Genomic DNA, 26,684 nt, shown 5'->3' on the forward strand with positions numbered 1-26,684 from the left:
AAAAAAGGACTTGCTAACATAAATGAATTTTACACTAAGATATGAATCTGGGGAAAATTCAGTGACAACATGTCAGGGCATAAAAGAAGACTGTGGTGAGAAAAAGGATATGTTTATAGTTTTCTACAAGTGATGTCTTTATGATTGTTCTCCCTCTTTTCTCTCTCTCGCTCTCTCTCTCTCTCTTTTTATTTTTATTATTTTTTTGCATGGGCAGGCGCGGGGAATCGAACCCGGCTGTTAATTTTCTCCCGTTTATAATCTGTTGGATACGTTTTAAGTGATGCAAGAGATCTGTATTTAAATGTCAATAATTATTTAAATAACACCTCCACCTACCAAAAGAAAAAAAAAAAGGAAATGGTGGGCAATTTCAAGAGGAAGGTGTCTGAAGAATAAAGGCCTAATGGCCCAGGCGAGGCTGAAGTTAGGGCGAACACGTGGAGTTTCGTTAGCGGTTGTGTTTCTTGCAAACAGCCTCAGGCCCGAAGCAGAGCCCTCGCTCAGCCCAGATGTGCGCACACAGCCCTTAACAGCTACCGGGGCCGCGCGGACGTGGAGGGCTGGGTGCCGTTCCAGCTCCCAGGGCCGCCCCCTGCGTGCGGCAAAGGCGAGGCCCTGCCTGGCGCCTGTGGAAACGCCGCGAGCGGGAGACACTGAGACCAAGCCCCGCGGCGCGCAGACCCGGGCACCGCTCCCGGGCGTGGGGACCCGAGCGCGGCGCCGGAGCGCAGAGGGGCGGACGCCGTGGGAAGATTCCGCGCAGGGCTCGAGGCCTGGGGCCTCGCATGCGCCCTTGCCCACTTTGCCTCGACCCTCCGGCCTCCTACACAGGCGGAAAGTCGATGTGGTAAGGTGAATACAGGTCCTGGCGATGGCCAGCTAGTGACTTTGGCTGACCCCAGGATTGCCGCGGGCGCTCTCCTTCCCTTCCCTGCGAACCTCCTCGCGGAAAACCCGCCTGTGCCGCCGCGTGGACTGCGACGAGAGCCGGACCCACGCAGGAGACTGACCCGGCCTCCAAGGGGGCGCTTTCTCCTGTGCACCCCTGCGCACAGCCGCAGGAAGGAGGAGGAACTGGCGCCCCGCTGAGGGCGAAGAACGCGCCTCTAAGCTCCAGGTTATTTTCCGATTTCACCCAGGACAGCGGAGACGGCAGAAAGGTTCAGTTCCAACAACTACAAAATGTTCCTTCCAGGTTTCAAACCAGGGGCCCCTCCTGAATCGGGCCAATGTAATAGCCACAAAACCTGTCAGATTTGCCTCCCCTTGCGAATCTCCTCTCCGACATAGAGTAGATAACTTCAATGCTGTCTTTTTCTCCAGGAAATGGTCATGGTAGCTTTAAGTTTTTTGGCTTTGCACTTTTAGTATATTAAAAAATTCAACAGACTCCAGCACTGAGAGCAAAGTATTCCCGCGGTGGATCCAATTTCTCTTAACAGCCTGGAGAAAGAAAACCTCAGGTAGCTGGAGGAGTGAGGAAAGGAGGATTTGATTTTTTGAAAGTTCTCAGTATCCTAATTCTGTCCCAGCAACACACTGTGATCTTTTCCTCTCTGTCACCAGAAAATGGCCCTTAGGAGCCAGGACCAGCAGGATTGAGAGCTGGAGACCACCAGGCCTTGTGTGTGTGTGTGTGTGTGTGTGTGTCATGGGATGTGACACAGTAACGTCCAGCTGCAGGGCCAGGTACAGTGGGGGAGGGAGCACGAAAGTTGCGAGAATGGATTCGTAAAACGCGTCACAAACATTTCCATCTTTGGAAGATAAGTGTTCAGTGCCATTTACTTGGTGTAGGAGACGAGGATGAAAACGCTACTGTCTTTTCTTTCCTTCCTTCTCTACCTTTTCACCTTTCCTTGCATAGCTGAAACCCACCTTCCAGATTCCATGGTACAATTCTGTGCTGTGAGTAAACACCGCAGGCCCTGAGCTCAGCCTTGCTCTGAGCTGGAGGTTGGCTCCCAGCGTAGGCGGGTTTGAAAGTCCCGCCACCCGCGCATCCCTTTCCCTCTACCTCAGAGTCATTTCTCCAGGAGGTGCCCGAGGCAGAGAGTGGCTTCTCCCTGTGAAATAATGTGGCAGCAGGTAGATCAAGGCCATTGAAATGTTGAGGGTTGGGAGTAATTAAAAGACTGAATTTACTAATTTACACGTTAAGAATCTTTTATTTTAAAAAACTAAGGTTAGATCAGCACTAAAAATATTGTTGTGAGCACATTTATTTCACACTCGTTAACATAAATTATTGCCTAATTCAGGCTGCCAGGCCCTGTGCCGGCACGGCAGGTACAAGAGAAATGAAAAAAAACAAAACAACAGGATAGGAAAGAGGAACATAAGGACTTAATTTTAACAAAACTGTGAAGTGAAGGGATAGACAGACACACCGCAGGGCGTTCCCACGCGAGCGCAGAGAACTGCTCTCCACCGTCCTTGTGAAGCTACAGGGCACTTGGACCAGGGATTTCCTTCCTTCCTAGAGAGAATGGGACCCTCATGCTGAGAATGGGAAGGAAATCCACCACTCCGTTCTGGGCGGGAGATGGTGGGAATGGTGGGTGGGCGTGGGGGGAGAATGAGTTAATTTCACACTGCCCACAAAGCTTCAAACTACCAGCTTCCCGTTCTGGATTTTTCCAGGGGTCTCTGGATAGTTCCTGGTGACTTCCTGGGGTGGAAGAAGGGAACCTCACTCTGGAATGTTTCTCTGTGTTGTTCGGCATGAGAGACGGAATGGCAATGCTCATTCCTTCCCCAGGTAAGATTTTCTTCTTTCCTCTTTTTCATGGGAGTTGGATAAGGGAGAGCTCGAAAGAATGAACAAGACCCTTCCTTAAATTTCTCCAAGAGCAATTTGAAGACACAGGTCAAAATTTCTAAATCAGAAAAGCAGCGGGGTGGTCTACCTTGTCCAAGCAACCCCAAGGTCTCAAGTTCATGTCCCAGTTGAAACTAATCTAAAGAAATGTCTGACTGGCCCCGTTGGTGCTCATGTCACTGGCTTGGCGTAGCTACCTCAGGTCTGGCTTACAAGCCGAAAGTCATAGCTTCTCCTTTTAAAAGATATAGATCAACTTTGCATTGTATGTATGTGCTCTCAGATTTATTGGATTTCTCCAACTCCAACATAATAGCTACTAAATATTTTTGAACAAGTGGCACAAAACATTGGGATAGAAATTTTACTGAAGAAATATGTTTACTTAAAGGGTGGGTATATGTGACAGCTGTTGTTCTCTAGAGGGGGAAGCCTAGTAAGTACAAGGCCAATTTACTCATTTATCTAGAGGGTGGTGTTAATGCTACCAGAGTGATTGGTTTGATCTTCCAGTGGGATACACTGCAGTATTTTCCTTCCAGTGAATTCATGAGTTTCTCAACTACTTTTTGAGAAAGTTCCTTCTCAACCTGAGCTATAGAAAGCAGTGAATAAATGTAATGCTCTGGCTCAGTGCTACTCCAAGTGTGGTCCATGGACTAAGAGTATCAGCTTCACTCTGTTGGTGGTAGAAATGCCAATTCTCCAGACCTAATGAAAATGAAACCAAATGAGAATGAGGGTGAGAGGCGGCAGGCTTGGTCAGTAAGCTGTAATTTTAAACTTGTTTTAGGCGATCCTAATACTTAACAGTTTGAGAAACCCTACTCTGGAAAACAACAGATCCCTTGTCTCATTATTTCCATTTGAACTTGCTCACACCAGAGAAAAGACTACGAATCAGCTGAAGGCAGATCTATTATTGAAGGATGCGTTATTTTAATTCCCAGCTCCCCTCACAGGGTGTCTTGGCTGATATTCATACATTTTCATGAGAGAAAGAGTATGTACTTTTCATGATATCAACTCACAAATTCATCACCTGTTTTGATTTTGTTTATGGTTTTTCCACAGGACTGTCCTTTCTGTCCCCAGGTCAGAGGTCAGGGAATCCTAGACAGAAGAAACACAGAGAAAGGAGGCCCATCTGTTTAGAGTGACACTGTCCCAAAGCTGCTAATTCCCATTTCTTATTTCCATTCCTGCCCCTTCCTTAGGTGTTTAACTTTTGCTGGGAATCCTATCTGTTCCAGATGGTCCTCTGAGGGTTCAAGCAGTTGGCTGACAGCTGAGGACATGGGTCATAGACATGCCATGGCTCTGCTGATGTATGTATGAAGCTACAGAAGCAAATGTTCTCAAGGATATTGACTCAAGAGTCCAAAGAGACTTGAAAAGAGAACATTCTGATAAGAAATAAATGGTTTCTGAGACGAGGAACTGGGAACCAAACTTTGTAGCTTTTCTAGTGTGCTGGTTTGAAATGATGTATGTACCCTAGAAAAACCATGTTTTAGCCCTAATCACATTTCGTAAAGGCAGCCATTTCTTCTTATCCCTATTCAGTATTCTATGTTTGAAACTGTAATTAGATCATCTCCCTGGAGATGTGATTTAATCAAGAGTGGTTCTTAAGCTGAATTAGGTAGAGGTGTGTCTCCACTAATTTGGGTGGGTCTTGAGTAGTTCCTGAAGTCCTATAAAAGAGGAAACATTTTGGAGAAAGGTGGAGACTCAGAAAGAGCAGAAATAGTACAACCTAGCCACGAGAAGCAGAGTCCACCAGCCAGCAACCTTTGGGTATGAAGAAATAAAATGCCTCCCAGGGAGCTTCATGAAACAGGAAGCCAGGAGAAGAAGCTAGCAAATGATGCTGTGTTCACCATGTGCCCTTCCACATGAGAGAGAAACTCTGACTGTGTTTGCCATGTGCCCTTCCATTTGAGAGAGAAACCCTGAACTTCATTGGCCTTCTTGAATCAAGGTATCTTTTCCTGGATGCCTTAGATTGGACATTTCTATAGGCTTATTTTAATCGGTACATCTTCTCAGCCTTAGAACTGTAAACTAGCAATTTATTAAATTCCCCTTTTAAAAGCCCAACGTTTCTGGTATATTGCATTCAGGCAGCTAGCAAACTAGAACAGCTGGCATGACAGATTTAAAAAAAAATCTTGCTTCAATTACACTCCCTAAAGCAGTCCCTGTGTAAGAGCACAATAAATATGTGGACATCAGCATATTCTGGGTGCTTGCTCCTAATGAGCTTGAGTCCCCGACCCCACTTAACCATCTTCTTGTGGTTTCTTAATCTTGCGCGGCACCCCTCCTTCTCCCCCATTCTCTGGGGAATTCCTGGCACCTATCACTTTGAGATAGTTTCTCACCCTCTCTCTGATGCCCTGAAACTGCTGGGTAATGGGTCTGAGTGGAGGAATCAAGACTGAATCACATCCTTGAGATGAGAGCCAGCTGATGAGAAGGGCAGACAGGGACCGTCTAACACAGGACTATACCTCTCTTGATTCTACATTTTCACCAAGGAACTTCCTTTGTCTATGCTCCAGGAGCTACTGCAGGGGTGGGGGTGGTGGGGAGGGCTGTACAAGGCAGAGACACCAGTAAGAAGCCCATCAAGTGGGAAAATACTAGTGGAGAAAACGATGGTAAATTTTTATTTCTTAAAAAAGTAAATCTTTGATTTTAACATTGTCTTCCTAAGGGTGTTTTTCAACCAACCAGCCTTCTTAAGAGCAGTAAGAATACAGAGATAAAAGGGGGAAATCATAGAAGGTGGTTTTTTACTGCCCTGTTAGACCCATTTGGACTTAAATGACAGCCAGGATTGCAGTGTGGGACAGCAGCATATGAGGAGGAAATGATGACTCTCCTCCACAGAACTCCAATAAGTTGGTTCAATATCACTCTGAACGATGTACACAGAAAATATTGTTACTACAGCTTAGAAGGTTACAGGTTTGATTACAGGTTCCAACAGTCTAAGTTGGTTCAATATCACTCTGAATGATGTACACAGAAAATATTGTTACTACAGCTTAGAAGTTTACAGGTTTAATTACAGGTTCCAACAGTCTAACAGTAGACATAGGCAATTGGAGTCAGTTCTCAGTGACAGGGTAAATGGGAGCCTCATTCTCACTTCCTCTAATAGTGTTGCTCCATTGGAGAACACATGTCTTCCCCAAGGGCAGGTCCTCACAAAGGGCTGTATAGCCAAGCTGGGGAGGCGGGTCAGGGTCGGCTGCTTCCCAGACCTGGATGAGAGCAGCAGCAGAATCTTCTGATTTTTCAACTCAGCACTACTAGATTCTCTAGGGGACTCACTGTCTGAGGCCAGTGGGGTTCCTTTTCTCTGGTGGCCAGTCCACTGGCTGGGGTGATGAGCTGGGACCCTTTCTCTTCTGTGGCCCTGAGAAGTCTCTAGCAGAGCAGTATTTGTTCCTAATGGTAATTATTTTTTATCTGGTCAAGAAACTCGTGGAGGAGGGAGGTTTCTCTTATTCAGGTGTGTTTTGTGCCCCAGAAGTGGAGGCTTCTTCTTAGGGGCTCAGGCCTGGGCTCAGGAAGTCAGGGCTCCACCTTTTCATGGGAGTGGGATGGGATGTGGGTTCCTAAAAATGTAGTGGTCTGGCCTTCTGGCTTCTTGACTTATTCTTGGGGAATATTGGAGAGCTCCACCTTTACTCTCCTTTTTCTGCACTCTCTGATGTCCCTCACACTGTCACAAGGGCCTGGGGGCTCCGCAAAGTGTGGGGGAACTGCGGAGAAGATGCAGAGTGACAATATTTAGTGACAACAAAGTTTTAAGCTTTTCTTTCTGGTTTGAGTTATCTTTAAATGTCGTAGTAGTATGCACAGCTTGATGAAAGGCATGTGACCTTTTATTCCAATTAGTTCCTTATTGGTAGATGAAAACTTGTGGATGGAACCAGAGACAGGCATGTAATTAGCATCATAGCGTACATGAAACGAAAAGGCAACTCAAGGTCCCACCGAGATTTGAACTCGGATCGCTGGATTCAGAGTCCAGAGTGCTAACCATTACACCATGGGGCCCTGATAAGCCATGATTTCCCTATATCCCTGATGGTCTAATTCTCCTTGCCCAGACCGCTAGTCCCTCTGATTCTGCTTTACCTGCTCTGGGAGTAAGTCAGGGAAGTTTGCCTGTCACAAGCCTGTACCCAACATCTTTAATGGAGAACATTGAGTTCCAAACGTCAGGAGTCCTTCTTTCTCGCTCCGAGGCCTTTTTTCCCAGGTGACTCAGGAACTCGGCGCCCCGCTCCTCTGTTTCTTAACTGAAAAACGAGTGAGGTCGTTCACCAAGACTGAGCCGTGTGCCAGGTTTTATGACAAGTGTTTCATAGTCAGTGTCTCACCGAGGGCTCGCAGCAACCCTGTGAGGTGGGGACCATGATGGCTACTTTACGGGTGAGGAAACTGAGGCAGACCCTGCAGACCCTGCATTGCGCATCGTTCTGCTTTCATGAAAATCGTCTTTACCTCGGGTGGTACCTGGCGTTTTGCGGACGCGATATGGAGGGATTCTGCCAAAGCCAGAGGGAGATGCTGGTGGAAATGCTTTATGGAAAACGGAGATGAGTGTGTTTGGACGACGGGGCTGGAAGGAGAGCAAAGCAGGCTTGGGAGCGCAGCTCAGGGGGCGCAGGGGAGAGGGATTCCCTCGGGAGAGTCCCAGGACGGAGCGCGGCCCACGGCCCTCGGAATCCGCTTCCACCTCCTGGAAATACGTGCGGGGAGACGCCCAAATGCGCTCGAGGACGGTCCCCGCTTCTGCCCCGCCTGTCCTTTCCCGCACAAACGCAGGCGCGCACACTATGAAAATCGATGAAGCAATCGGTTTCCGCGTGGGGTTCTCGGTGAGTGTCTAAGAGTCGCGTCTTGGTGAACAGCATCTTGGTGACGTCCTCACGCCGGCGGGAGCGCGACGGGGTCCAGCAGAAAGCGACGAACGAGCGCTGCTGCCACTTCCTTAGCGGCCTGGGGACCGGCTTGCAGGGGCTCGTCAGGGCCCTTCCCGTGGAGGCCGGCCTGGGGAAGGCTGAGCTTCCTGGTCTGCGCAGCGAGGCTGCCTTTCCTGATTTCGGATTGGGAGCGAGGCCGGCGGTGGGCGTCAATGACCGCGCCGCCTCTAGTGCAGGATAAAGCGCAAAGAAACATTCTGCAAATAACCAAGGCCCTGGAATCTCCAGCAAGTGTCACGCTTTTTGCGGAATTTCCCTGTAGTGGGACTTTTGGAAGGTGACTGTAACAGGGGAAAAGTCTCTAAATCCAGCCTTTTCTGGAAAGCTGCTTAAGGAGTTTTCCTCATACCTGGAAAAGGTCAAGGACAGATCACTGTCTACCGAAAGGGAACAGGAGACCTCATGGGGGAGAGTAAAAATCCTTCAGGAGAGATTTCAAGCGTGAAACCCTGGCAGAAACCAGGAAAATGTCCTTACCAAGGCTTAGTTGGTTATAGCCCCTGTCTAGTGGGCAGGAGCTCCTGGGTTGGAATCTCACCAGGGCCTCTCCTATAGGCTTTACATCTTAAATAAGTCTGTTTAAATGGCAGACAACTCGAATTTACTCCTGACGAAGCCTATAATAATCGGACTTTGAGTCACTGTATCTGAGATACTTGGTAAAGGAGGATGGTGAAAGGAGTTAGGAAATTATTTCAGTATGAATTACCAAAATCTATGCTGAAGATCTGGAATAAAAAGTTTCTTCTTTTAACCTTTTGTAGCTACTTTCTACATGTCCCAAAAAAAAAAAAACTTGCGGTTTCCCCTAACATTTTTGCTCTGAATTCAATTTTAAAAAAAGATAAAAGTAGACTGGGCATGCACATTGCATTAGTTTTGCAGGATTCTGGCTTCTAGGACATCACCAAATATTTTGAAAAATAGAATAACATGACATCTTGAAAAAGGGTGAGAAGAAAAATTGGCCATTTAAGACTACAAAAATACATTATATGAGACTGGGGTAAATGAGACCTGAAGTGTTGGAACATTTTTTAGATGGATTAAAATAAAGGTTTGGAAAAAACCTTTATCAGACTCAAGCTAAAGTTGTCATGATATAGCTGTTCTATTTAACATACTGTCCAAATGCCTGCCGTTATTCTTAGTAACGTGCAAGGCATTCCTTGCTAAACAAAGGATGGCATTGCTCCTAGCCCCTTGCTTCTGGCTGAGGTGAATGGTTCAGCTAGAAGGTTGCTTCTCTTGTGAGCATTTGGGGGAGAAAAGTTGGTTACATAATGTGTGGGGCCCAGTGAAAAATGAGTATATGGGGCCCCTTGATAAGCTATGTAGAGCTTTAGGTCTGATGGCAGAACATTAAATCATGCACGGAGCCTGGGGCGGATGTATTGGTCACAAGCCCATGAAGGCAGCCCTATTAGGGAGTGCAATTACGTGTCAGAAGATTTTAAAGGACACCTTTAAATGGGATGGAATTTAAAGTGATCATCAGTTATATAAGACATCTTTATCAAAAAAGATGTGAGAACTTGAAAGTATTGAATAAATAAATGTTACACTGTTAAAACTATTCTTGAAGTTATGGCTTTGTTAGAGGCATCTCACAACTGAAATACCATTTCCTTCCTGACCCAAGTCATTCTTTTCTCAAATAACTCCTCTTCCTTCCAGGTCCCATTAAATGTTACTTGGCCTGGGATGCTCTAGTATGGAATAGAACACTCCTCCATTATGTTCTTGTCTCTTGTTGGCTTAGGGGCTGGCTCAACTACCTTTTCTATTCCAACTGGATAGAAAAAGTAAAAAAAGGTATCCATGTAAACCCTGAAAAGGAGAAATAGTAGAAAATTGACCATAGATGCTCTCCATCTGTGATTCATCTATTTCTTTTTAAGCTTTTTTATTGTATAATATAACATATATATCAAGAAAAGAAAGTAAAAAGCAATAGTTTTCAAAACACTCATCAACAAGTAGTTACAGGACAGATACCAGAGTTTATAAGAGCTGTCATACCATCATCTCAGATTTTTCCTTCTACCTGCTCCAGAACGTTGGAATCTAGGAGGAATAAATATTTTTTCATCATCACAATCGTAATTTTTAAATTTTTGTCTCCACCTAATTTTGAACATGTTATCTTTTATTTCTTTTATGTGTAAATGTGATAACCACTACATTACAGAAACTCTTTACCAGAAAGCAGAACTTTAAGAGATCTGTCCCATGTTTCTGTGTTTATCAGGACTTGATCCCTTAATTAGTCTTCCATTCAGTCATACTATGAGTCAGTGTTAACAATTGCACTTTAAAATTGTTCCATAACAAGCACCACACAGATTAGGAGCATCCAACACCCTGAAATTAAATATTTAAGTTCTCTCTGAACCTTATAATAAAACTTGGCCTGTACAGGTTTGAAAGGATTCATGCACCCAGGAAAAGCCATGTTTTAATCCTAATCAGTCTTGTGAGAGCAACTGTTTCTTCTAATCCCTATTCAGTACTATATGTTGGAAACTTGATTAGGTTGTCTCCACAGAGCTACGACTCCATCAATTGTGGGTATTCAATGTGATTAGATGGAGACCTGTCTTGACCCATTCTACATGGGTCTTGATTAGTTTACTGGAATCCCATAAAAGAGGAGACATTTTGGGGAGAGTTCTTTTTGAGAATGAGGAGAGAGCTGCAGAACAACATAGCCATGAGAAGTGGGGAGTCCACCAGCCAGTGACCTTTGGAGGTGAAGAGGGAAAATGCCCCCAGTGGAGCTTCATGAAGCAAGAAGCCTGGAAAGCAAGCTAGCAGACATCACCATGTTTGCCACGTGCCCTTCCAGTTGCGAGAGAAACCTTGAACCTCATCGGCCTTCTTGAACGAAGAAATCTTTCCCTGGATGCCTTAGATTAGACATTTATGGCCTTGCTTTAATTTGGACATTCCTGTGGCCTAAAAACTTGCAACTTATTCAATTTCCCTTTTTAAAAGCCTTTCAGTTTGTGATATATTGTATTCCGGCAGCTAGTAACCTAGAACAAGATCTATGATCAGAAAAATCTCAAACATCTTACACTGACCAGACTTAATGGTTACTTCTTGATGTGATTACTTGCTTTTTCTTGCATAACATAATTTTCAGTTGTGTGTCAGATATTGTATATAAAAATCATAAAGATGAAATCAATATTGTTTTCTCCCTAAGAAAATACGTTCTTTATTTTGTCAGGCCTCTCATGTGGGAATGGGCACAGGCAAACTTTCTGAGGTGATGTAAAATCCTACCTCTTAATCTTAGTCAAGATCAAGACACACATTAAAGACACATCTAAGCTGTTGTGGGGCGTGTGATGGCTGCCCCTCCCCCACCATGCCACCCCACCAGGTCTGCTTCCTCACCACCAGAATATATAAAGGTTACTTAATTTGGGAAAAGGGTCTTTGCAGATGTAATTGGTGAGGATCTTGAGATGAGATCATTTTGGATTATCCAGGTGGGCCCTAAATACAATGACAAGTGTCCTTAGACAAGGAGACGACACAAATAGAGGAGAAGGAGCATCTCTGAAGATGAAGGCAGAAATTGGAATAATGCACAGTCCCAGGAATGCTAGGGCGGACACAGAAGCTGTTGAATCCGGGAAGGATTCCTCCCTAGAGCCTCTAGAGGGAGGGTGGCCTTGCCAACACCCTAATTTCACATTTCCAGAACTGAGAGAGGATAGATTTCTGTTGTTTTAAGTCACTCATTTTGTAGTAATTTGTCATGGCAGCCCTAGGAAACTAATACAGAGCTCTACCTGAAGATTTGTTCAATACATTGCATACAAATTATATATATATAATATGAATTATCATAACTGAAAATATTCTAAATTATCATAATTTAAAATATTTTAAATTATCATAATTAAAAATGTTCTAAATTATCATAATTAAAAATGTTCTAGGTTTACATTTTAGATTATACCTATCTATATTAAGGATTATGTAAACTTCCCTTATTACATTCACATGAAAATAGAATGTTCATTCTCATTGCAGCATATTTCATACGACCTTATTCACAGGGCTGTTGACAGGCAGTGGGGAAGTTTCCATTTTTGTGACTATTAAGAATCAGATACTGGACATTCTGATAAATGTATTTATGAGCCTATGTACTAATTTCTACTAAGCAAATATCAGTCATCGGATGGTGATATAATTAATTACAATAAACGGAAAGGAAGACAACTACAATCAAAGTTTCTGAACCTGGAGCCCCAGATATAATCATTATATTTTATGCCAAAATAACGTCTGTGGGTGTTTCCGTAGTGTAGTGGTCATCACATTCGCCTAACACGCGAAAGGTCCCCGGTTCGAGACCGGGCGGAAACACGAGGTCTTCCTAGTTTATTTTGTTTCTGATGTTCTGCCCCCGAACCTGATAGCATTCGTGTATTCAGTCCGTTGTCCCCAGCCGCGCTGAGGCCTGCGTCACCCCCCAACCCTCAGCATCCGCGGTCTCCGAAGCCCCTGAGGCGGCCACACGAGGAGGGGCCGGGGTACAGGACCCCTGAACGCGCCGGGGACGGCTCCCTTGGGGTCCCGAGAGGTGTCTTCTCAGGGATTTCAAAGAAGGAACAGGGCTGCGTGCTGAGCCCAGCCAGAAATGGGAGTCTAGTCTACGCTCTCCACAGCTGAAGCGCCTTGAGGACGTTTTTTGAAAGTAGGCGTGTATGCAGAAAGTGTCCAGAATAAGGGGAAGATTTAAGCCCTAGGGGGACCGAACACGTAATCTTGGCCTTTTTATCAGCGCTACTGTGCTGGTTTGAAAGGATGTATGTCCCCTAGAAAAGCCAAGTTTCAATCTAAATCCCATTTCATAAAGGCAGAATGATCCCTGTATGCTTGAAACTGTAATCAGATCATCTCCCTGGAAATGTGATTTAATCATGAGTGGTTGTTAAACTGGATTAGGTGATGACATGTCTCCACCCATTTGGGTGGGTCTTGATAAATTTCTGGAGTCCTATAAAAGAGGAAACATTTTAGACAATGAAAGAGATTCTGAGAGCAGAGCAGAACGACATAGCCATGAGAAGCAGAGTCCATGAGCCAGTGACCTTCGGAGATGAAGAAGGAAAATGGCTCCCAGGGAGCTTCATAAAACAGGAAGCCAGGAGAAGAAGCTAGCCGATGACACTGTGTTCGCCATGTGCCCTTCCAGATGAGAGAGAAACTGTGACTGTGTTCACCATGTACCCTTCCACTTGAGAGAGAAAACCTGACTTCATCAGTCTTCTTGAACCAAGGTATCTTTTCTTAGATGCCTTAGATTGGGCATTTCTATAGACTTGTTTTAACTGGGTCATTTTTTCGGCCTTAGAACTGTAAACTAGTAACTTATTAAATTCCTCTTTTCAAAAACCATTCTGTTTCTGGTATATTGCATTCTGGCAGCTAGCAAACTAGAACAACTACTCAATTGATCACGAACTCATTCCTTTTCTCAAGCACAGGTTAACAGTGCCCCAAGGCAGCGCTCCCAAGGCAAGTCTTGCTCCCCAAGGCAAGTCTCCCCTAACAGCGCAGACACCGTCTCGTTCTTCCGACCTCTGCCTTTCCTAAACGCCCCGGAGCACCCCACCTAATTCTTCAAGACACCCCCCTCTCAGGGCTTTATGCTACTTGTTTATAACAAAACAACTAGGACCACAAAACCATCCCTGAGTGGAAGTGGCCCTATAAAAGGGACTGTCCGAGCTCATTTTTGGGTGATTTTTGGAAATAAGAATAATTCTTCCCTCTTTGTACCCACACCAAATACACAGACAAGCAGGGTTCTTCACAGAAAAACAATTCCAACTTTTAAAACCGAACACATAGCCTTGAAGAAGGAAGTTCTCATTGTGCCAGATCAGCCCAGTGGGTCGGAAACACTCCGAGAGGCCCTGCGGGGAAAGGAGTACTCCCTAGGAGAGGGGTGCTCCCAAGCAGAGAGGTGTTCCCAGGGAGAGGGCTGCTCCCGAGGGGATGTGTGCTCCCAAGGAGAGGAAACCTCCGGCACGCCGCCACGCCCTGGAGCCTTCCCTGGCGCCCCCGAGGACGGGAATCAGGGCGCAGATTCAGGATCGCTTAGGGCTTCACAGTTGCCAGTTCACCCCGAGGGCCCATTTCTGGCGGAAATCCCTCGCGGGTCTGGTTGCGGTTGGATCAGGTGATTCTCCGTAGCCTCCCACAGCTCGCGCCCGGCTTGCACCCATTCCCGAGCCTCCTTCTAGGGCCGAGATCATGGCTCCTGCCACCATCCCAGATGCTACTAGGAAGAATTCTTATAAGGTCTGCTCTTCTCCTCGCCCGTCAGGTTTGTCATTGGTTCTTAATTAATTATTTGAATTGGTAGCTTGGCTGCTACATTCCAGAAACTACTCTCCTCGTTTGCTATGTCTTTAGAGTGTTTTCTTGAATTCTTTATTTAATTTAAAGTACAGGGAAGACATCCTGCATAGAAAGAAATAAAAGAAACATTGTCGGGGCGGGCCGCGGTGGCTCAGCGGGCAAAGTGCTTGCCTGCCATGCCGGAGGACCTCGGTTCGATTCCCGGCCCCAGCCCATGTAAAAAACAAACAAACAAACAAAATACAATAAAACAAGAAAATGTTTAAAGATGTTTCCCTTTCTTCCTTCCTTCCTTCCTTCTCTCTGTCTTTCCTTCCCTTCCTCCCTCTTTAAAAAAAAAAAAAAAAAGAAACATTGTCGTTCAGTTGTTTCCTATCTACCCAGTCCCCAGCCACCAACAGGTTACCAATTGCCTGGTTATCTTTTCAGTGATTTTTTTAAAAGTGCACTTATATCTAATACAAATATTTTCTCTCTCCCCACCCCACTCTCCCCATGGTACCACATCTAGACACATTGTTCTGTGCCTTGCTTTTTTTCACTTTGCAATATACTTGGAGATCTTCACAATTAAGTTCACAAACATCTTCCTTATTCTCCCATGCCATTTTGTAGATGTACCATAATTTATTTAACCAATTATTATAAGAAATAGGTTTTACCCCTAATCTTACTATTATGAATAAGGCTATAGGGAATATTTCAACTATAATTGATTTCTTATGTGTGCAATTGTATGAAACTTTGCACACTTATGAAAATGTGCATAAGGGATATATGCATTTAAAATGTTGGTAGATTCTGCCAATTTCCTCCGTGGGAGCTAAGCACAGTTTATTCTTTGTAGGGAGTACATCGGAAAAAAATCCTGGTACTTCTAATTGGAAACCGCGCAATTCCGGAGGGCTGTAGAAGAAAAAGACATAGGGATTCCTTGTGATGTTGGAATATTGAATTTCTTACAGAAGGAAAGTCACTTGCACACAACCCATTGACCGATTAATACCCATGAATCCGACTTATTAAAAGATCACACTATTCAGAGAAGCCTCGTTCCTGGAACCATCTAGATTGCTGTAAGCCCAAGTCAGGAATTCCATTTCTGACTCTTTGTGGGAAACTTGAACAGGTCTCCCACATGACTGGAGGCAAGACAGAATGGTTAAACTTTAAAAACAACAACAAAAGAAAAAACCCCACAACATACAGACCAAAAAGACAAGAGAACAATTTTAAAAGAGGCAATTGATGGGGAATTCACATCCTGAGTCCTGTTTTTTTCTCTGGACAGAGAGTTATTTGGAAATTCACTGATCTTCTATATATGGAGAAGAATCTATTATCTCTGTTGTAAGATTCTAGAATCCACGTATTACTCCAAAACTATAAAAAGGACAGCCCCACAAAAGGTTGTGACTTTGCTGAAAATAATTTTGTTATTAGTAGTAAAGAAAACATTTATTTTTTTTTATTAACCACATGCTGTTTAATGAAAAGATAAAAACAACACATTGAGCCTTTAGGATACTATTTCTATAGAAGTCTCACCTAACATTGACCAGGTCATCTCTGGACATGGAGATTATGGATGCTGTCTGTTTTCTTGCTTTGATTTATGTCTATTTGCTGTTTTTATTTTTAAACTTTTTTTATTGTAGAGTATAACATGTATGCAAAGCAAAGAAATAAAAAAGCAATAGTTTTCAAAGCACTCTTCAACAAGTAGTTACAGGACAGATACCAGAGTTTGTCATGGGCTACTATATAATCCTTTCAGATGTTTCCTTCTAGCTGCTCCAGAATATTAGGGGCTAGAGGGCTTAAATATATATTTTATCATCACAACAGACTTTTTTCCTTCTTTTTGGTGAAAAATAACATAGATATTAAAAAGCTATATATTTTTAAGCACAGCACCATGATTAGTTGTAGAACATATTTCAGAGTTTGACATGGGTTACAATTTCACAATTTTAGGTTTTTACCTCTAGCTGCTCTAAGATACTGGAGACTAAAAGAGATATCGATGTAATGATTCAGAATTCACCTTTTTTTTTTTTTTTAATCCTATCTTCTCCGTATAACTCCACCACCACCTTTGATCATTCCATCCTTCTCTTTAGGGGTGTTTGGGCTATGGCCATTCTAACTTTCTCATATTGGAAAGGTCTGTCACTAATACGGGGTAAGGAAGTGGAACTGTCTGATAGAACGCATTGAATTTTACAAGTTCCTTCCTTTCTAAATACCTTCCTTCCTTATTCTCCTTAAGTTTACCTGTTTAACCTCAGGTTTTTTTTTTTTCTGGGACTTTCTGGGACTTATCCTCAGAACAATGTCTTTCCTCTGTCTCAGCTAGTGATGAAAAAAACTGCATACAAATAAATGGTAAGATCGTCACCTTTAAAATCTAGGTTTTATCTTTTCAAGTGGTGGCATTAAGTGACCCTTTACTTCTGTGCAGCCTTCATAGTACCCCACAATCCCATCTCCAACGAATGTTTTTCGGACACCTTCCGTCTCAGCTCCACAGGTGGCTTCACCTAGGCCTGGCAGCAATGTGAGGGCGCAGAGAGTTGGAAGCAACCTGGATGCTCATCTCCAGACTGAGCGCACTGCAGTGGCTGCGAACTCCTACTACTATGCAGCAGGCACAACCAGTGAAGCAGATAAAAATGTCGCAATCCGGTAGACTTCTCAAAAGATGTCAAATAAAAACTAACAAGCAATCAAAAAACAGATACAATACCAGATGCGGATGGCGTGGGAGCTCAGCACCACAAAGCAAAAATCACCGAGATATGCAGAAATCAGATTGCTGAGATGAAGCCGCTGAAAGCTTAAGTCCCGGGGAATGCTGGGGGGTTGGGGGAGATTGGACGCTGATGGCGATGAGGCTGGGTGCCGTGCTCTGGTTGGCGCCCGTGGAAGACAGCAGGGTGCCCTGGCCTCTCCCCTGGCCTGGAACTCAGCGGTCAGCTGGCCGCTCACCCACCTCGAGCTGTGTCTCTGGGCCAAGCAGTTTTCTGGCACAAAACCCGCGTGGTCTCCAAGGTCCATTTCTGGGTACTTGGTTTCTAAACGGTTATTGTTGATCATCAATAGGTAAGCTTCGGGCGTGCTGGACGGACAGAGAAATGGGTACAGTACAAAGAAAGGTCTTGAAATAAAGTTCCTCCTGGGTCCTACCTGAGCTTTCCCGGCCTGGAGTTTGTGAAAATTAGAGGTCACTGGGGTTGGAAGCGCTTCTTTGGTTTCGGTGCTGAGGTTTTGTGAGTGTTGATAAGTAAAAAGTTTGAGGAAAGAAAGAACCGCGTAGCAAATATAGGGAGAAAAAAAAGGAAAGGAAAATTCAGCGTTAGCATTCAGGAAGCATTTATTTTAGGTTTTGGGGAGAAGGATCCCCTCAGGGAGGTTTCCGTAGTGTAGTGGTTATCACGTTCGCCTCACACGCGAAAGGTCCCCGGTTCGAAACCGGGCGGAAACAAGGCATTTTAACAAACGCTCGAATAATCCCTGTCCCCCCCACCCCCTCCTCCCCCGCAGTTGAGAGCAAAAGTTGTCCCAGCCACGCTAAGGGGTTGTCCCTCTGGCCAGCTGTCCTGTCTCGTCTGCAGCTTGCTCCTTAATGAGCTTGGGATGGTGGGACAATAGCAGCAGCCCCTGCTCCACAATCTTCAAAGTCATTGAAACTGTCATTGTTTATAAAACGGTGAACAACTCCCTTTAGAATCAGGGAGGCCTATCTTTAATCGGGTTTCCTGTCTTTATTATTCAGTTGTGTAATATCATCTGGTTAAGAGTTCTTTGTGGGGCATTATATTAAGAATATCTTCTACTGCTGGGAAGCATCTTAATGGTGTAATTTGGTAACATTCTTAATTTTCATGAAGCTCTATTTATTTAACTTTTGTTCCTTTTCTAAGAAAACTTTGTGTCTCCAAGTTCACAAAGCTATTCTTTTTCTTTTCTAGTAGTTGAATAATTTACCTTCCACTTTGAGGACTACGGGCAAAAGGCCTGAATAGCTAACTTCCAATGGGCAAAGAGCATGTGCAGGATGCTCTGATATCTCAATAAAAAGTTTGTGGGCTTTGTTTCTTTTGTTTTGTTTTTTGTTTCTTAATGAGCAGGGACGACTAACAGACAAAAGACCTAACTGTCGCTGGCAACTGTACTTCTTTTTTTTCCAGCCAAAAATATTTTAGGAACTCTGGTTGTGTGTGTGTGGGGGGGGGGAGGGCGCGGGAAGGGAGGGATGGCTAGAGATGGGAGGAAGGGGTTGCAGAAGAGGGAGACCAGGACGATGAATAAGTCAAGTTTTCTGCCCCCAAGATGTGCATGAATATTTTTGCCCTCCAGAAGCGACCGCTTAACCTTTCTCTTTTAGTTCCTCCACCATCGCTCCCCCAGGCCCTCCAGAAAGACCCCCCAGTGACACAGTTCTTTGCAGGGCCGCGCCTTTCTGGGGTGTTGGGCGCTGTTCTCTGCACTGGAATCTGACCGGTCTCTCTGGGCACAGCTGCCCCAGGGTCAGGCTCTCAGTTGCTGCCAGGGGCTGTCGGGCGGGGAACCAGTAAAATGTTGTTCAGTGGGGTCACTGGGAAGTCCCCCCACAACTCAGAATCCGGCTCCGTCTGAGGTGGGGGCGCAGACAGCCAAGACCGGCGGGAGTTGGAGGAGGGCCCCAGTGACCCCAAATTTTCACAAACTCCAGGCCAAGAAAGCTCAGGCAAGACCCAGGAGGAATTTGATTTAAGACCTTACTTTGTACTGTACCCATTTCTCTGTCCGTCCAGCACGCCCCGATTTTTATCTATTGATGATAAACAAAAACGTTTAGAAACCAGGTACCCAGTAACGGACTTTGGAGACCACGCGTGCTTTCTGCAGGAAACTGCTTGGCTCTTGAGTCACTAAAGTGCTGGTGCGGCCAGTGAGAGATTTATTGTAATTGAGGAAAAACAGGAAGAAAAGATTTCAAAATTTTAACTACTTGGTAGTGTGCTTTTTCTCTCAAATTTCGTTATAAAGAACACAAGTGTCAGGAAGTTAATTTTCTTCTTCTTTTCAACATAAGATAGAATATGGGTGCTACTACCTCCTTAGTTACTTGAAGGAAATCGTTCTACTTTTCATCGTGACTTGTAATGTTGTTCATTTCAGTTAAGGTTAACACCTGCTGTTTCAGGAAAAGAAAACCATGAGGGAGGAGTCAGGGACTTGAAATCCTACATGGACACTGGTTTTTGCCCCTTGAAGGCCAAGAGGACTTACACAATTGTTCTGACTGTGTGAATTCTCTCATAGTTATAGGAGTGAATTTCATTGGTTGTCCCTTTAATTAAATCAGATTCTGATTTTGAGACAATAAAGAACAGAGAAGGCAGAAACTGATATTTACTGAGAATCTCATATAAATGACTCATTCTAAAGATGTAAAATCATTTAACCCTTATTAAAATGACCTGACATGCTGTTCATGCCCAAACTGTAACTACTTTCTAGCATTGTTTCAAACCACACTGCCTTTTGCTCTGTGCGCTCCAGCTACGCTGGTCATAGTGTATTCTGTCCTTCTGTTTACAGACTTATCTCCCACCACAGGGCTTTGGCACATGCATTTCCACTTCTTGGGTAACTCCTGTTTTCCCTGTCCATTCTTAAACCCAGATGAACAAATACTTCCCAAGAGGCTTCCCTGAAGCCATGAGTGTAAGGACTCTGAATTGCTTGTAATAAAAGGTCTCTCTCTTCTTAGTCATTTTTACATTATTTTGTTTGATAACTTGATTAATGCCTGTCTCCGTCAGTGAAATGTAAGTTCCATTAGAGCAGGAATAGTATCTGTTCTTCTATCAGTGAATCCCCACTGCCTAGTTTATAAAAAGCACTTAGTAAATAGTAGGTAAGACATACCTAATCGGACCCTCACCATAATTCTGTTAGATATATATTATTATACCAACTTCAAGAGGAGGCCCTAGGGCTCAGATGGGTTAATTAATTTTCCCAAGCTGCAGATCTAGTAAATAATACAATCATAATTTAAATGTGGATTTGTTTGTCTCCATAGGAACATGTCATAATGCTTAAGACCTTCATCAGGTTGTAGCATGTTTCAATACTTCATGCTCTTTAGGGCCAAATGATATTCCACATGGATATATCACAATCTGGTTGGCCATTCATCTCTTGATGGATATTTGGGTTATTTCCATCTTTTGGTTATTGTGAACAGTGCGGCTATGAATATTTGTATATAAGTATTTGTTTGAGTACCAGTTTTGAATTCTTGTAGTAATATACCTAGGAGTGAAATTGCAGGGTCATATGGTAATTCCGTATTTAACAATTTTAGGAACATCAACTGTTTTCCACAGCATCTGAACCATTTTACATTCCCACCAGCAATCAATGTACAAGGATTCCAATTTCTCCACATCCTCAACACTTGTTATTTTCCTTTTTCTTTTTCTTTTTAATTACAGCCGTGCTAGTGAGTGTGAAGGGATACTTTTCAGGTCCTGCTTAGTTATTGATTTTTAGCTTCATTGTGGTAAGAGCAAATACTTTGTATGATTTAAATTTTTTAAAACTTATTGAGACTTTTTTCTGGGATCTGATATTTAGTTTATCTGAGATAATGATGGGCTCTGGACATTAGATTCTGTTCCATTGGTCTGCATGTCTCTCTTACGACACCATATTGAATACTGGAGCTTTGTAGTACAATTTGAAATTGGGAATTGTGAATCTTCCAACTTTGGTCTTCCTTTCAAAATTGTTTTGGTTGCTAAGAGCCCCTTGCAGTTCCATACGAATTTGATGGCCAACCTCTCCTTTGGTGCCAAAAAGGCTCCTGTGATTCTAATAGGGATTGCACTGAATGTTTAGGGAGTTGAATCATGATAGGTCATAATCGTATCTACTGGAGACCTTATATAAAAGACCACAGAGAGAAAAGCCAGGGGAACAAACCAAAGCTAGAAGTAAATTGAACCTGGAAGAGAAAGAAGATGCTGCAATGTGCACTGCTAGATAATGGAAATGCCAGGGACTAAAGATGTCAGCAGCCAGCCCCATAATCCACAGTCCTTGGGGAGAAAGCATTAACTTGCTGACAACTTGAATTTGAATTTCTAGCCTCAAAACCATGAGCCATTAAAATCCTGTTTAAAGGCAACCCACTGTATGGTATTAAACTAGAACACAAACCTAATTCAACAGCATATATAAACTGTTTTCCTACACTTTGTCTTTTTTTCATTTTTATATTGTGATTGTCACAAATTACATCGTTGCACGAAGTTTGTACAGAATCATAGATCTATCATTGCTCTTTTATGTATTTGCATTTTAGATCTTGTAAGATATAAAAAGTGGAGTTACAAACCAAAAAATACAATACTAGTGGCATTTATACTTACCCAAGTTGTTACCTTTACTAGAAATCTTTATTTCTTCATGTGACTTTTATCTACTGTCTGGTGTACTTTCCTTTCAATCTGAACAGCTCCCTTTCACATTTCTTATAGGGCTAGTCTAGTGGTGACATACTCCCTTAACTTTTGTTAATCCGGGAATGTCTCAATCTCTCCTTCATTTTTGAAAGAGATTTTTACCAGATAGAGAACACTTGCTTGGCAGTTTTAATTTTCTCTCAGCACTTTAAATATTTCATCCCACTTGTTTCTTGCCTCCATAGTTTCTGATGAGAAATCAGTATTTAATCCGTATTTAGTCTTATCGAGACTCCATTGTACATGACATGTTGTATCTCTCTTGCTGCATTCAGGATTCTCTCTTTGTCTTTGGTATTCAACAATTTGATTATGCATCTCTGTGTGGATCTCTTTGAGTTTATCCTGCATGTAGTTTGCTTCTCAGAAATATTTATATATTCATATCTTTCATTTGGTAAGTTTCCAGACTTTCTGTCCTTGAATGGTCTGCTTCTTTCTCTTTCTTCTCCTTCCGGGAGTCCCATAATGTGTATATTGGTGTGCTTGATGGTATCCCAGAGCTCTCTTAGGATCTGTTCACTTTTCTTCATTCTTTTTTCTTTCTATGCTTAAGACTGAATAATTTCAATAGCCTTATCTTCAAATTCAGGGACTCTTTCTTCTGCCAGCTCTAATCTGCTGTTTAACCCACTGTTTTCATTTGTTAAATGCTACCAGAATGCAATATACCAGAAATGGAATGGCTTTTAAAAAGAGAAATAATTATTTTCAAGTTTACAGTTCTAAGGCCATAAAAATGTCCAAACCTAGGCATCCAGAGAAAGAAACCTGACTCAAGAAAGGCCAATGTCTGTCACATGGGAAGGCATGTAGCTGGCATGTGCTGGTCCTTGTTCCCCGTTCTGTTGTTTCCAGTGTCTGATGCCAGTGGTTTCCTCTCCAAGTGTCTGTGGGCCTTTACATAGCTCCTGCAGGACTCTGGGTTCTGGCATGCTTAGCATCTTATGGGAAGGCACATGTTGATGTCTGCTGGGCTTTGCATCTCCAAACATCCTTGTCTAGGCATGTGCTCTTCTGTAGGTACTCCAAGCATCTCCAAATGTCTGCATGTCTGTTGGCTCTCAAACTGTCCTTTAAGCATCTAAGCTTTCTCCAAAATGCTTTTGCTTTTAAAGGACTCCAGTAAATTAATCAAGACCTACCTGGCATGGGTGGAGTCACATCTCCATCTAATCAAAAGGTCACAACCACAACTGGTCATGTCACAACTCCATGGTAGTAATGTAATTAAAAGGTTCCAATACACAATATTGAATCAGGATTAAAGGAAGCATGGCTGCCCCCACAAGATTGGATCTGGAAAAAAGACATGGCTTTTCTGGGGAATGTAACAGCTTCAAACCAGCACATACATCTAGGGAATTTCTTATTTCAGTGATTGTGGACTTTACCTCTGTTTGTTTCTTTTTACAGCTTGGTTTCTTTTTACAATTCCTTCCTCTTTATTGAAATTTTTGTTTTGTTCATATAGAATTTCCCTGATATCCTTTAGTTCTTTGTCTATGTTTTCCTTTAGCTCTTTGAGTATAAGACCGTTTTTTTAAATCAAATGGTATTTATCACCATGATCATTTTTAGGACATTTGCATCACTCCAGAAAAAGAAATAAAAAAGAAAAAGGAGAAAATTCACACATCCCATACCCCATACCCCTCCCTCTCATTGACCACCAGTATTTCAATCTACCCGATTTTTTACCCTTTATCTCCCCTCTTAGTTGTTTTCTTTTCCCTTATTTTTTACTCATCTGTCCATATACACTGGATAAAAGGAGGACCAGAAACAAGGTTCTCATACTCACACAGTTACATTGTAAAAGCTACATCATAATACAATCATCTCCAAGATTTAAGGCCACTGGAACACAGCTCAAGTTTCATGTATTTCCTTCTAGTTATTCTAATACGCTAAAAACTAAAAAGGGATATCTATATAATGGATAAGAATAACCCCCAAAATGACCTCTCAACTCTATTTGAAATCTCTCAGCCACTCAAACTTTATTTTGTTTCATTTTTCTTCCTCCTTTTGGTCAAGAAGTCTGTCTCAATCCCATGATCCTGGGTCCAGGCTCATCCCCTATTAGAGTCATGTCCCATGTTGCCAGGGAGATTTACACCCATAGGAGTCATGTACCACGTAGTGGGGATATCTGTGAGTTTACCTGCCAAATTGACTTTGAGAGTGAGGCCATATCTGAGCAACAAGAAAGTTCTCTCGGGCAGGCCACAGGCAGAGTTCTCAACTGCCATGCCAGAGCCCTGGGTTCGATTCCCGGTCCCTGCCCGTGCAAAAAAAAAAAAAGGATTCTCTAGGGGTGACTCTTCAGCATAATTATAAGTAGGCTCAGCTTCTCTTTGCAGGAATAAGTTTCATAGGAGCGAACCCCAAGATCCAGGGCTCAGCCTATTGAATTGATTGTCCTCACTGTCAAGACCATTTTTAGAAAAACTTTGCCTAGTGTGTCCAAAGTCTAGGATTCTTTATTGATGCTCTCTGGTGTTTTACCTTGCTCCTTTGGATGATACACCACTTCCTATTTCTCTGCATGCCTTGTAATCTTGAATTGCACAATGGACATTTTGATATTTTATTGGGTTAATTCTTGGCTTGGGGGCCTGAGGTGTCTGTTCCTTAAGCTTGTATCCAACTAGTATTATGACAGAGATTTCCTTGACTGCCAGGAGCAAACAACATAAAAACAACAACAACAAAACCATCTTTCACAGTGTTTGCAGTTTGGCTCTGTGCCGGCTGGTACTCTCTTTCAGTTTAGCTAGCCTAACAATGAGCTTGTAGAACAGCCTGAGATGAAGGCATAGGGTCTTTTCTGGTATTTTATGAGCATGTCTTGTCCTTTGCGTGCACTCCTCACCTTGGGAATATTCCCTATTTACATGAATCCAAATGCCTCCTCTTCCCCTATGAAATAGTCTTTCTCGCCATCAGGGTGCTCTGTTATATGACTTAAAACAGGCAATCCTTTGCCCAAGCCACTGTGATTTGTTTTTGTTTGTATGTTTGTTTTTTTTCACACTGATTTAGCTGCCCTGGGAGCCATTTCTGTGTGCAGGCAAATCCTGGGATGAAGGGCCAGAAACAGTGCTGTGGTTCAGTCCTTCAGGCTGCCAACAGACAGGCCGGTACAGACATTCATTCAGCCCACTATTCACAGAAAGGTTATTCTGCTCCCTCTGGAACCACCTCCAGGGGTCTGTGCTGACAGCATGAGCTGGCTCTGCACTGAGCTGGGGAGTGGGTGGGGTAAAGGCCAGCAATGGCACTGAGGTTTACCTGATATTTGTAAGTTGTTGCTTCCTTGATTTGGAACTAACCTAGTAACTGCAACCTTTTGACTGTTTTCTGGAGCTCCGAGAGAGTTGGTTCTGTCAGTTTTTTTTTAATCTGTTGAGGGATTAAAAATCCCTGGCGCATATTGCTCCACCATCTTGTCAACGTAACCTTCTGACAGACAAATCTTTAATTCACCAAATACACTAGGATCAGTCTGGTGATTTCTATTGCATTGATTGTTAAAATCTCTGATAGGCTAAGGTCCCCTGTACCTGGTCTAATTCCACACCCCTTTCTTCTCTGAGGTTTCTCTGACTCCTTGGGACCTTGTAGATGGATACAGGGGAAGGTTCATTGCATAGGACCTCATAACCTCCATTTTCTCAGTATTCACCTCTCTGTCCTTTCCCCACTCCAGAGGAATCTTTGCTAATCTCTGGCATGTCCCATTGTCCACAACCAACATCTCCCTAAATCATACCTCTGTACTGATCCCTCTCTGCACAACCCCTCACGAGGTTTTAAGGTTTTTGGAAACCAAAACCAGAAAAATACTTAAGTTATAGTTTTTCCTTTCTGCCCTGTTATCCCTTAATTGAGAAAAAGAGCCTGGAGCAACCCCACTGATTGATAAGAATAAAGGGCAAATAAATGAATATCTGAAAAAACATACAAGCATATATTGGTTGTGGTAAGTATCAGTCTGCAGGGCTAGATAGGCTATCATGGTGGGGGTTGGCAGGGAGGAATCGTTTGGGATCGGAGGAGGCTGGGGTGAACTTGGAGTCTGGTAGCTTGACTGTTGTCTCTGTCTGCTGGAGATCCAGGCTTTGCAGTTTCCTGGGCTCATCTAAGAATTCTGTGCCTTAGAAAGAAAATAAACTGGGGAATCCCAAGTCAGATTCCCTCAGAGATTCCCCCTCCATGTCTCCTTGTCCCTGACTCGGCCCCTCTCTGAGAGACAAATACTCCCCATTTAACTATTCCTAACTCCACCTTCTCCCTCAGTCCTAAGTCCTGATAGAGAGGCTGGGGACTCAGGACCAAGACACGGGTTGCCTCACTGGGCACATGATCCACTCCATCTCTTGATTAGTACTTTTTTTTTTTGCCACAAGAAAACTGCGAGTGAAGTGGAGAGAACAGAAACTGGAAGCACCCCCTCCCTCAAGAAAGAGAGGTGCTGAGTCTTTGTTCTTTGTACCTCCAGCCTTGATATGAAATGCTCTTCACCTCACTATTAGAACCTACTTCCCTGGCCAAGTTCTTCTTCCCAGTTCTCCTCAGCTAGAGCCACTGAGATTCAACTGCAGATCGCCTCACCAGCCCTTAAACTGGCCCCACCCAAGAGAGGCAGCCCTAAGATGGCACAACTACACCTGAGGGCCAAGTCTGGAGTGGGTCTGGCTGCCCATGGCTCTCTACCTATGGGAGCCTGGAATGCCTAGTTCCTTAGGAATTCTGTCCTCCCTCTAAGCCTTAGCGTCCTGGGTCTGGCTTTAAAGCTAAGCTCTTTCTTTTTCTCTTGCTTTTCCATCCATTCTGATCTTGGGAAACTGTTCTTGAACTCCCACCTAATTAGTTGGCACTGCCTTTTCCCACTTCCAGAAGAGCAGACCCAGCTACCCGTTTCTCCAG

General features: G+C 43.6%; 1 long non-coding RNA gene and 3 other non-coding genes across 5 annotated transcripts in view; 3 read left to right on the forward strand and 1 right to left on the reverse strand.

The window, feature by feature from the left end:
- The window catches only part of LOC143669242 (uncharacterized), a 28,171-nt gene extending 23,905 nt beyond the window's left edge, over nt 1-4,266 (forward strand). Inside the window, exons 2-3 of one of the 2 annotated variants that reach the window (XR_013168798.1) lie at nt 2,647-2,764; nt 4,042-4,266. This is a non-coding gene — a long non-coding RNA (uncharacterized LOC143669242). The remainder of the gene's footprint in view (nt 1-2,646; nt 2,765-4,041) is intronic. The other variant, XR_013168797.1, reaches the window with a different exon arrangement.
- A 2,563-nt stretch (nt 4,267-6,829) lies between these two features.
- TRNAQ-CUG (transfer RNA glutamine (anticodon CUG)) lies at nt 6,830-6,901 on the reverse strand. The gene has a single exon. It is a non-coding gene; the product is annotated as a tRNA-Gln (tRNA).
- A 5,248-nt stretch (nt 6,902-12,149) lies between these two features.
- TRNAV-AAC (transfer RNA valine (anticodon AAC)) lies at nt 12,150-12,222 on the forward strand. Its single transcript has one exon. It is a non-coding gene; the product is annotated as a tRNA-Val (tRNA).
- Nucleotides 12,223-17,640: 5,418 nt separating this feature from the next.
- TRNAV-CAC (transfer RNA valine (anticodon CAC)) lies at nt 17,641-17,713 on the forward strand. Its single transcript has one exon. It is a non-coding gene; the product is annotated as a tRNA-Val (tRNA).
- The last annotated feature ends 8,971 nt before the right edge of the window (nt 17,714-26,684 follow it).

Source organism: Tamandua tetradactyla, chromosome 25, assembly GCF_023851605.1.
Source record: "Tamandua tetradactyla isolate mTamTet1 chromosome 25, mTamTet1.pri, whole genome shotgun sequence".
NCBI classification, from domain to species: domain Eukaryota; kingdom Metazoa; phylum Chordata; class Mammalia; order Pilosa; family Myrmecophagidae; genus Tamandua; species Tamandua tetradactyla.